This window comes from Oryzias latipes, chromosome 9, assembly GCF_053564925.1.
Source record: "Oryzias latipes strain Hd-rR chromosome 9, Olatipes_Hd-rR_3.1".
NCBI lineage: Eukaryota > Metazoa > Chordata > Actinopteri > Beloniformes > Adrianichthyidae > Oryzias > Oryzias latipes.
In genome coordinates, this window is record NC_136245.1 from 22,076,100 (window position 1) to 22,088,067 (window position 11,968).

The window sequence follows — 11,968 nt, forward strand, 5'->3', positions numbered from 1 at the left end:
ATAACCCACAGAAGAATCTCAAATATTTGACACCCACACTGCTGCAAAGATTTATAGTTTAGAAATTTGGACAAAACAGATTTCTCTGCGAAAAGTCTGTTCAACTGAAAGACATTTCTCACAAAACAGCATATGCATTTAACGGATCATCTCCACTGGCTTTTGTCAGACTTCGCTTTTACAAGAGAGTGAGGGGAAATGCGTGCGTGAGAGCAGTCATCGTGTCTGAGCGCTGTACACATGACATTTAGTATATTATGAGTTGTTTGGTGTTTATGATTTGCAGCGTTTTGGGCGCAGTGGTCTGAATTCATTCATTTGAGGAACATGATGTGTTCAAATAACGGGCTGCTCTGCAAGCATGCTCCGCAGAATGTGCAGTGAACCATGGAGCCATCTAACATCACGCAACTCTGTCTGCCAAGGTCGGTCAGCACCACAGGCCTGATGTCAACATACTTCTCAAATTTAAATGGGGCTCAGAAGTTTTGTTGTTCAAAAGGGTTTTCATTTAAATGTATTCTTTAAACATTGTTCATTTGACCAATTCATGATAAAAAAAAGTCCATGAAGCAGCAGCAGGAGAAAAGTCAGCAGCACGATAAAAAAATCTCTTGAAATCATAATGTTTGTGGAGTTTTCAGTTTGCATGTTCCCACTGTCCAAAAACATGCTTCATAAGTTAATTGGTAGTTTCTTTAGGTGTGCGTGTGAATGTGTTACGGTTGGTCAGGGAAGATAAACCCAGGAGCAGGAAGACTCAAACACATCCATAAGGTTTTAAGGATTTACCCGAAAAACCAAGTACTGACACAGCATAGAAGACACTCCAACAACAAACACACAAAGAACAGTCCTTAAATAGGAACATAGATAATTGCAGGCAGCTGTGACCAATTTGGGAGAGGCCTCAGCCAACCTGCCTAAAAACATAACCAAAAAACATCACCAGGGGCAACCATTACAGTGTGTGATTGTGTGGCCCTGCAACAGACTGGCGACCTGTTCAGGGTGTACCCCGCCTTCACCCAACAGTAGCTGGGTTGGCTCCAACAGCCCCATGACCCCAAAAGAGATTTGGTTCTGAAGATGGATGGATGGATGGATGGATGGGAGGAGGGATGGATGGATGGATGGATGGATGGTGAGTGGATGGATGGATGGATGGAGAGGAGGGATGAGTGGATGGACGGATAGATGGATGGTTGGAGGGATGGTGGATGGCTGGATGAATAGAGGGAGGGATGGATGTATGGAGTTTTACCATCATATTACTCTTTTTCTAAGTTTTCTAACTCCTATTAGTAACACTTTTACACAAGCAGAATTTTTTTGTACTTTGAATCTGATTATTTTCATGTTTATGTCAATCTAAGTTATGTCAACCTTTTTTATGATGCCTTTCTCAATATCTAAAAACATCTCTTTTGGTTAACAATGCTACCAAACAACTTAGTAAAGGGGAAGTAGGTGAGATGTGGGCACACCGTACACATGTTTTTCATTTTGCAGCCTGACTATTAGAATTTATGAAATTATACAATCATAGCATAGTTTGAGTGGGAATCCTCAGGGTGTCCCACAGGTACTTACGTATCACCTGCAAAACCTGTGTGAGCAGCAGTCGCACCTTACTGACAACTAGGGTGTGGCATAGGGGCACCATTTGACAGCGTTATTTATATGTCCTAAATGTAACTTATGCGATACTTACTAATACTTCACAATATACTTACCACACTCACAATAATGGTACATTGAATTTTCATGAGGTGGCCGCACAAACCTCAAGTCAAGAGAACTGCAAGACACACCTGTGCTCCTCTTAAGATGCGGCTGCACCTCTCTGTGACCATCCACGGGCTCAGACAGTCCAAAAACCTGCAGCACCCATACGGGTCAACTTCCCTGTGGGTGCATGTGACTAAGACTTAACCTGTCAATCTTTATGCAGTTTTTCAATTGACCAATTGTTCAGAGGTGGTACCTATCATCTTCTCAATGCACAGAAACACTGAGTGTAGGGAGATCTGGAAACAGAAAACCTACTGCAAGGATTTTTTATCAATCTTCAAGTAAAATTTAGGATGCAGAACTTTTAGCAATGAGGATAATGAGCTTCTGCACACAAAGATAGACAAACAGTAGATCACAGCATCTCAATCATTTCAGAAGTTGTGCATTTTACTCAATGCTGTGAGCAAACTGGGACAGTCTGCTTGCTGCATCCTTTCTCTCTGAGGTCTGCTTGGCTCACCCTCAGGGGTTTAAATGCCCTCTTAAAAAGGTGTCACATTAAAAAGCAGTCATTTAATGGAAGCTGTGGGATCTGGAAATGTTGCAACGTCAAATACATTTTACAGCAATATCAGAATTTCCCCTTCTTTCTAGTGAATGCTCTATATACTATTATAATAACATATAAAACTTTCCTCCTTTAATTGCCATTGATGGTTAACTTGCAAAGTTAAAATAAAAGAACTTGGGTCAGTTGTAGAAATATATTTCCAAACCTTCTGCATCTTTACTAGTCTTGGCAGTGGAAGTATAGGAATGTTCAGATGGTGAATCAACTCCACTCTTTGTCCTCATTTGTTGCACCTGTGTAAAAGAAAACTTAAAGTATGCCTGGTAAGGATTTTTGACATTTTCCCCACCGCTGCAGCTGTGGTACGCTGCATGCTCTTTTTAGCCTTCTCTTCATATGATCAGGGCAATATCTTTTGATAGTACACAAATTAAATCACATAAACTTGATAAAAGTTGGCAGATTTAAAGGTTAAAAAAAATCCAACCTTAGCCTGCTTCTTTTGTGTTTTCAAATGGACTCAAAATGTGCCAATTTTCCTATAATTGGTTCATTTATTCCAAAAAGTTTCTCATAATAAATGTCTGCTCTAGGTTATTAATGTCAAAAATGTGAATAAAAATGCAAGGGAAATCTGCCTCTTAGTCAAACTTTGCATGACATATATGTGCACACAGGAAAAGCCCTTCCTTATGCAATTATTCAGGATTGTGTTCGTTTGTGGATACAGAAGAAAACTGGGCAGCGTAGTCAGGCTCTCTGACAGCTGCCTGCTCTGGGTTAGCTGGAAGGAGAGCACCTCAGTGCTGCAGCTTTTTCTGAGATGAATAAAACATGACAAGCAGATACAGTAGCTCTTCTCAGATCCAACATAAAATAACACCTTCAGTAAAACGGAAGGAAAAAAGGGAAAGCAGCATGACACTATAAAGCTATGAAATACCCACAAGATCACAGGGAAATGTTCGATTATCCTGAGAACTGTAAGTACATTTATTCTCATGATTGCTCTCTTGGATTGCTCAGATTTCATTTTTCTTCCTTTCAAATGTCAAAAAAAGACCTCACTGTAAGTAAGAAAGCCATTCTGTGGAGATTATGAGCATGCAGGGGTAACTATTGTGGAAAGATGTGTTCTCTTTGAATTTTCAAAAGCTAAAAACACAAAAAAACTGTCAAAACTATGAAAAATGTATGGACTAGAGACAGTTTTTTGGGGTGAATTTCATGAAACATTTTCCACTATATGCAAAGGGTCCATCTATAAGAAATCCCATCATTCTTACATGCATATATAGCAGCCAAGAGTTTTTTTTGAGAAAGGCATCCAACAACAATTTCAGTAAATGTGTGTCAAAAATAAAGAGTAGAATAAAGCCATGTCCACTCTTCTGTTTATTTAGATGAATTCACATGAAATCCAGCTGTGACCTGCAGCGAGGGGCCAAGAAAGTTCCCTTGATGTGGTTGCCAAGACAACAGGGTTTAAATACATCAAATTTCCAAGTGATGGCAGAAAAATCCTGTTTTGACCTATTGTGGGACCCTGCAGTGCTCTCCTGACACAAATTTCAGTTTAGGCGACCTTAAGAGATGATGTAGTTCACAGAGTGTGAGGTTAACACCAGGCCGCAGAGAAAAATGGAAGCAAAGCTTGGACAAAAAAATACTTGAATAATTGCATTAAGTGTAAGAAAATGGCTAAATAATTTATCTAATTAGTGTTCAACTAATTAGATAGGCCTGCACAATATACCGCAAATTTATCGTTATCGCGACATCAAGCTGTGCCATATGCATACCGCAAAAGACGGCGAAAATCGCAATAAATGGTTACCTTGACCCTTGTGCTATCCTAGGCACTTTACCATTGAGAGTGGGGTCATCTAGACCCACTAGACAGTGCTCTGAACCTTTTTTCTTCAATAATTTGTGATCTTCACTGGTGTCCATGGATTATATGAAATCTTTCCATATTTATCCACCTTTGTCATGGTAGGGAGAACACGTCAATGTAAGGGGGGGGTCATCCAAGATAGCACACGGGTTAAATGTAATAAAACAAACTCATGGCAGCTTGAAATATTGAATAAATTAAATAAATCCCTATATGCATTTAACCAATCGGAAGGACCCGTTTACGCTGTTGATCAATCAAATGAGCCCTTTTATGTTTGATGTTTGCCTCCTATGTCGACAAGGGTCATTTGGAGTATAATTTTTATACTGTTGCATTGAAATGGAAATGTTTTTGGTTGGTTTGATATTTGTTTATATACCGCAAATTCTATAGTTATCCCAATATTAATCACCAATATCGCATATCGCGAGTTTTCCTCATATCGTGCAGCCCTAATATATATATATATAACATAGAAAAAAAACTAAAATGATAATTATTTAGTCCATAGCTAAATCTAAAACTTATTTATCACCTAAAGAAAAAAAACTGCTTCAGCCTTTCTGTCACTTTGATTCTAATTTTTGCAAAAACACAACTGGCAATATTTGCCTTGGTTCATCCAAGGTTACATGTATCTAATTTCACCAGAGGCAAATGATTTTTCTATTATATTATGATCTATAAAAAGAAATTAGTTTCAGCACAGCGTGCGTATTGACGTTCACTCACTACTCTTTGTGGCAGACTATTGTCATTATGAAGTAAATTTTCTGTGGATAAAAGGTTGGAAATATCTGCTCTGTGGTTAATGGTGCAGAAATCGCACAATCTCCCATCTCTGTCTTTTAAATGAAGAAAAATCATCAACCACCACCACGAACCTGACAATGGAATCGTTTTTGAAGCCATATGTATGTTTGCAGCCACAAAAGATCACAATGTGTCTCTTGTCGTCTTTGACACTGCAGCCAGTGGTTGTTTAAGTCAAGAATATGGAAGCAGTGATGCTTTGAGTAGAAGCTTCAGTTGAGTCATGCTGCCCCTCAGCCACCTGAAAGATACATCTGCACGGACATCAAGACAGCAGAAGCCAAGGGAGCCGACGTGGCATGGAGACGGGCTTATAACCGACCAAGGGTAGTTTATTTAGTGCAACCATCACAACCAGCCAGAGCCATTTAACTGACAGATGGCGAACATTAGCACTGTGCAGGCGCTCATGCAAGCGCTCTGCTTGCGTCCGGATTCAGAAAAGTAGCTGATAAGGAGATAGACTTATGCGCTTATCCTGGCTGCTGCAGGAAATTAATGGAAGAACATGTATGGCTGAGCGAAAGAATAATAAGCCCTACTTTAGGTGGATAGGAATAAGCCCTGCTTGGTTACTGTTATTCCACAGGAAATCCCTCTGGACGTAATTACGGAGAACAAAACCATCATTGGGAAACGCTACAATTTACCCTTTTATGACACGTTTCCAGCAAAAAAAATAAGTTTATAGTAGTTTTCCCAGTTAAAACCTCAAGGATTCAATTATTCCTGCAGTAGATGGGAACAAAATTATGAGTATATTGAATTGGCAAATAGTTTAATACACAGCAGCCTAATGGATTTCTCCATAGTAAGTGTGACGGCCCAATTAAGGTTGAGGAGGAGGCTGAAGCCACTGATGACAGTGACTGCACAGGCAAACAGAGCCAGAGGGGGATCCACTCTTTTAAATTCTTTATCACACTGGAGCCCCTGCTGCTAAGCTGAAGTGATGTCAGGACAAACTCGATCAAAATCTCCTGACATCGTCAAATGTGCCTGTTTAATTCTTCACAGCGTCTCAATGAGCATGGTTGTGTTTTCACAGATTGGTCGATGCTGCAAAAAGTGAGAAAACATCACAGTCGACTGTTAATTTGGCTAAATATCTCATTGCACAGCCTAATAACGGCCAAAAATAGATAACTGTGTATCTGACATTGGTAAATCAAGCTTTATTAACAATATTTTGAATGAGAAATTATACATTTTCATCCTTGCTGCCACAGAGCTTTAGCCCCTTCTAATTTATTTAAAAAGAAGTAACTTTGATGTGAGGATTTGTGCTTATTGGCTGAGATTAAGTTTGGGTCAAGTGCTTTTTCCGAACGCTAACAAGCAGGCAGGGAGGCAGACTAATTTGTTTTCCTAGAGGTGGAGTAGGTTAACTAAATTTCAGTAATAAAAGGCCCTGCTGTTTTCAGGCTGGACCTGCGTTGGTGCACCGAGAACAGAAAACAGAGCCCATTAGTTTAACACCAACAAAGGCCTTTCTGTGAAGCACAGATCAAGTTGAACAAAGAACAACAGGGTCTGCTGCTCCAGGTTAGCAATTACAGAGGTCATGTGCTGACTTTGCTGACCAAGACTGTCTTAAGGTCATCAACAGACTCCAGAAAAGGTGTTTATTATTCTGACCAGTTTTCCAGTCTTTTCTGCTTGTCTCATCCTTCATCTATTTCCTCGTTTTTACACTCTACACCAGTTCTCCACACATGCGATGCCAGGCTACTGTGCACGACGGCCCATGTGACGGGCCAACGTGGACATTTAGACACTTGTGAATCAGTCTGAATGTGTGGAGAGTAAACAGGGTTTGGGTCAGACTTAGGGGAGCCAGAATTGATGGCACAGTCGGGATTCTGACCACCCCTCTGATGAACACTGAAAGCTGTTATAGTCCCGCTATGAGGCTGACATTTTTTAGAGTGGTTGAGATTTATTTAGAGCGTGAATCACAGCAATGTGTGAAACACATAATGGAAAATATTTTTGACATGGGCAGAAAAAAACAGTTTCTCTAAAAAACTTTCTATTTAAAAAGGTTCCCAAAAAAAAAGGACCTTAAAGTTTTAATTATTCTGTGATACGGTTAAGCCTCTGTATCTCTATAGTAGAAAACACTGCAGTTGAAAATTCGTCAGGCGATGGCAGGTGCATGACCTTCCCCTGTAACTGAAGGAAACACAAACACACAGCCCTCCCATTAGCCTTGCTTGGATTAAATGTGTCCTCAGCAGGAGTGTCTGCCTCTGTCAGAGCGAAAAGTCTGAACAGCAGGTCTGAGATCAGAAATTTAATAATCTTTTAGAGCACATTCAATGACAAATATGTTTACACAATCTTCAAAAGAGATGACAAGAATACATTGATCCATCACCATTTAAAACATTTCAAGTTAGTTAGGGTTCCCAAAGCAACGAAAAAAATGTAAAATAGCCGTATCTGTCAGCAGTGTTTCTTTGTGCTCACAGGTTTGGTCTTGGGGGGCTCCCTGCTTGGTGTAGTAAGCCTTAGCCACCTGTCTAAATACTCATTATCTGCATATGTATCATGGGATGTCTGATGTGGTAAACAGCCTTACTATAAGCGGAAAATCTGACTAACTCCTTGCATTGAATGCAGGCAAAGCATTCATTTTTTTCCATATACATATTTGTGGGGGTTATTGTTAAAGCCCCACTCTGATAAAAAAAAAATCGTGTTTTTGGTGTTTTTAACATGTTCATGTGGTATTTTTCTCATGACGGAGGACATATATAAAGAAAATTAGGCTTACAGTGGGCAAAACAGTATTTAGTCATCCACCAAATGTGCAAGTTCTCCCACATAAAAAGATGAGAGAGGCCTGTAATTTTCCTCATAGATATACATCAACTATGAGAGACAAAACGAGAAAAGAAAAAAAACCTGAAAATTACATTGTCTAATTTTTAAAGAATTTATTTATAAATTATGGTGGATAGGTATTTGGTCACCTACAAACAACCAGGATTTCTGGCTCTCACAGACCTGTAAGTTCTTCTGTCAGAGGATCCTCTGTCCTCCACTCGTTACCTGTAGTAATGGCACCTGTTTGAACTCGTTATCTCTATAAAAGACACCTGTCAACAACGTAAAGCAGTCACACTCAAAACTCCACTATGGTCAAGACCAAAGAGCTGTCTAAGGACACCAGAAACCAAATGGTGACCTGCACCAGGCTGGGAAAACTGAATCTGCAATAGGTAAGCAGCTTGGTGAAAAGAAATCAACTGTGGGAGCCATTATTAGGAAATGGGAGACATACAAGACCACTGATAATCTCCCCCCATCTGGGGCTCCCTCCAAGATCTCACCTCGTGAGGTCAAAGTAATCACAAAAACGGTGAGTAAAAATCCCAGAACCACACAGGGGGACCTCGTGAATGACCTGCAGAGAGCTGGGAACAAAGTAACAAAGGCTACCAGCAGTAACACACTATGCTGCAAGGGACTCAAATCCTGCAGTGTCAGACGTGTCCCCCTGCTAAAGCCAGTACATGTGCTGGCCGGTCTAAAGTTGGCCAGAGAGCATTGGAATGATCCAGATGAGGATTTGGAGAATGTCCTATGGTCAGATGAAACCAAAATAGAACTTTTTGGTAAGAACTTTACTCGCCGTGTTTGGTGGAGAGATAATGCTGAGTTGCATCCAAAGAACACCCTAACTACTGTAAAGCATGGGGGTGGAAACATCATACTTTTGGGTTTTTTTCAGCAAAGGGACCACGATGATCCGTGTAAAGAAAAGAATGAATGGAGCCATGTATGGTCAGATTTTGAGTGAAAACCTCCTTCCATCAGCAAGTGCAGTGAAGATGAAACCTGGCTGGGTCTTTCAGAATGACAACGATCCCAAAAACTGCACGGGTAACGCAGTGGCTTTGTTAAAAGCATTTCAAGGTCCTGGAGTGGTCTAGCCAGTCTCCAGATCTCAACCCCATAGAACATCTTTCAAAGGAAGTTGAAAGTCTGTGTTGCCCAGCAACAGCCTCAAAACATAACTGCTCTACAGGAGATCTGCATGGAGGAATGGGCCAAAATACCAGCAACGTTTGAGTGCTGTCATTGTTAACAAAGGGTATATATATATATGAGGATATATTGTTTTGTATTTGTATGAGTATAAATAAACTTAGATGCCAGCAAAATTATACTCAAAATTGAATATTTCAACATGACTTTGGCAGGAATGCTTTTAACGCTAAGCTATTTCTGCAAACTCTGTAATGAAGACCTTGAAATCCTTTCTTTTTTTCTGATGATGATGATTTCTGATGATGATGTATCAGAAACAAAACTGTCCAATCCACACGCAGCTCACGGCGCTCAACTGTCACTAATGGCCAATGCAGACCCACACTGCAATTCCTGTCAGTTCCCCTGACGATCATCAGAGCTTACAGCCATTGGACATGATGCACTGCACATCCCTGAGAGGTGGTCAAGAGGATGAAGAAATAAGCTCAGGAGGAATTCAAAGCCTTCTCACTCTGCAGCCGGCCACCCTGTTGATGCATAAATGACTCCATATCTGAGCCACTTTCAGCTTCTGTGCTGCTTCAGCAAAGCTTATGTGTGAAAATCTGAGAAATTCAACATCAACATAAAGGAAAAATACTCCTTCCTTCCAGGTTCTAATCTTTACAAAACCACTGAGGCTTCACTTAAATGCCAGAGGGCCTCCCGGGAATACAAAATCCGGCAACTTTGACCCTGATTATTTGCTACATTAGCAGCAAGGATCCTCCATGGCATGAGTTTACAAATATGAATTTCAGCTGTTGGCTTATTTCCCTGACGTCTATTGCCTCTGCCGGGGACAGGTTCTGGGGGGTTGAGCGATGAAGAGTACACAGCTGCTGTTGCCGTAATAAAAATCGATGAGATTTAATTTTTAAAAGCAGCATCCACTCTTTTCTTTAAAAAAACAAACAAACACAACAGTTACATGAAATCTGAAGGATGTGGACCCTTGTTATTCATCAAAAATAACAGGGAGGGGGGTTACGCATATGTATTTTTTGTTTTATTTGTACAGTGATGCTCCTAATCGATTCAGCCTGTTCTAGATTCAGCTGCTGTGAACTGCAGGTTGTGCCCCCCCTCTGCCGCAACAAGAGATCTGTCATGCTTTATGCTTTTTATTCACTGTCAGGACAAGGGCTGAAATAGCAGCCGCATGAACAATTAGTGTCATTTATCAATTGATTTTATCTGCAAGGTGATCAATCGTTACAACCACAACGCTGCTCTACCTTCTTCCAATTTTACACTCCCCACTGGACAGCTGCTTCCATAAAGCCATCTGCAATTCATCAAGGTCAACAGAAATAACGAGTGATGAAGTTATGACAAGCAAGATTGCAGGGAGTTGTTGTACAGTAAAATCATTGATAATAACACAGCTGAAGATGTGGGTTTCCACAACTTTACCTGCATAAAAATGACATTTTATCACAAACCCTGGTAATTGTTTATCTGACCTAAAAGTCAAAGCCACTCAATTTGCTTTAAATGAAAATGGGAAAAATTAAAGACAAGTAATAAAAGGCTAGTGTTCCCTACTTAGAGCTTGAACTCTTGCTGTAAAACCATTATTTAAAAAAAACCTGTTAGAGGAGCAAAGCAAGTGCTCCTCTGAAAAGTAGGCAAGGGCTTTAATCCTGCATTCTCTCAAGCTTAATATTAGCAGAAGAGCTGTAATGAAATTCTGTTTCCACACTTGGTGGTGGTGGGGGGTTGATAAAGTTGTTCAGGCTGTAGGCCACCAGTCAGGCACCTGGTTCAAGTAATGCATCTTCACAGGCCAGTGAGTGTGACAGTGTGGCCTGCTGAGCACAAGGCAGAGGCACCTGAACATCTGTCACACAGCAGGAGCATTGCTGCAGGAAAATATGAAGATGTGCCTCCCATCTGGACTACTACAGTAGTTAGATGCCACATGTTTTCTCTGCATTCTTTTTGTCACATAAATGGGAATAAGTGGATTATTTTATCCCCTTAAATCACGCAGACCAAAGTAAATCCTAACTGACTTCTAGGTAAGCAGGTTTCAGACACTAAGATTTGTGCAGCTGCACTGTCAGACCTTTAGGAGTCATGATTCAACCAACAGCTGATCGGCTTTGCGCTCCAGCCAACATTTTCTGCTAGTTTTGAATGCAAACATGTTGAGGCAGAGGCTCATCTCACCCCCAGAGTGCGTCGGGATGGTGCTCCAGAAGAGCGGCTGGTGCTGCAGTTCCCCGGACCTGACTGAGCAGAGGATTTGTCAGGCGCGTGCTTGCTGGTTTCTTTCCACGACAACTCAGCCAAACATGGACCGCAGAAGCTTTCATCTGCAGACAAGTACAGCTAGTTTGGTCGATCCCATTAGCTCGGACAGTGTCCGTGGCGCGCAGTAATCTGCTCTGTCCCCGCGCGGTGAACCTCCACGCGCCTCCAGATTTTCTCAGAAGTGAACAGTGCTCATGGCGTTTCGAGATGACACGAAGCTCCGCTCCGTTCCTATCGATGCTATAATCCGCTCAGGTCAGAGTGTTGCCATGATGAAGCATGCAGGGGGGGGGCTCGACTTGTGGTATCTGTCGCCCGTCCGATAAAAAGAAGGCTATTTGACGGTGCGGAGAGGCAGCGTCGCGCCGTGCGCCCTGCGCTCCACACGGACCAACAGCACTACCTGCTGTACTGATGAAGACACAGCAGAGACATGACGGATGCGCGGAGGCTGTTGTCTGCAGGGCTTCACCGGGAGAGCTGACACTTTCTGGGACACTCCGTCATAGGTCCCCTGGCATGTGCATGCGCGTGTCCTCGCATCCTTACGTAGTTTGACAACAAAGCGCATAGATATTAATACAATTTGATGAAGAAAAATATATTCATTTATTGTTTTCAATACTCTTATGATCAGGGCCGGATCT

At 41.4% G+C, this 11,968-nt stretch overlaps 1 protein-coding gene across 1 annotated transcript in view; it reads right to left on the minus strand.

Annotated features, from left to right (window-relative positions):
- The window catches only part of wscd2 (WSC domain containing 2), a 45,431-nt gene extending 33,702 nt beyond the window's left edge, over positions 1-11,729 (minus strand). Inside the window, exon 1 of the mRNA XM_023958463.2 lies at positions 11,238-11,729. The gene's annotated coding sequence lies outside the window, so the exon portion shown is untranslated. The remainder of the gene's footprint in view (positions 1-11,237) is intronic.
- Between the last annotated feature and the right edge of the window lie 239 nt (positions 11,730-11,968).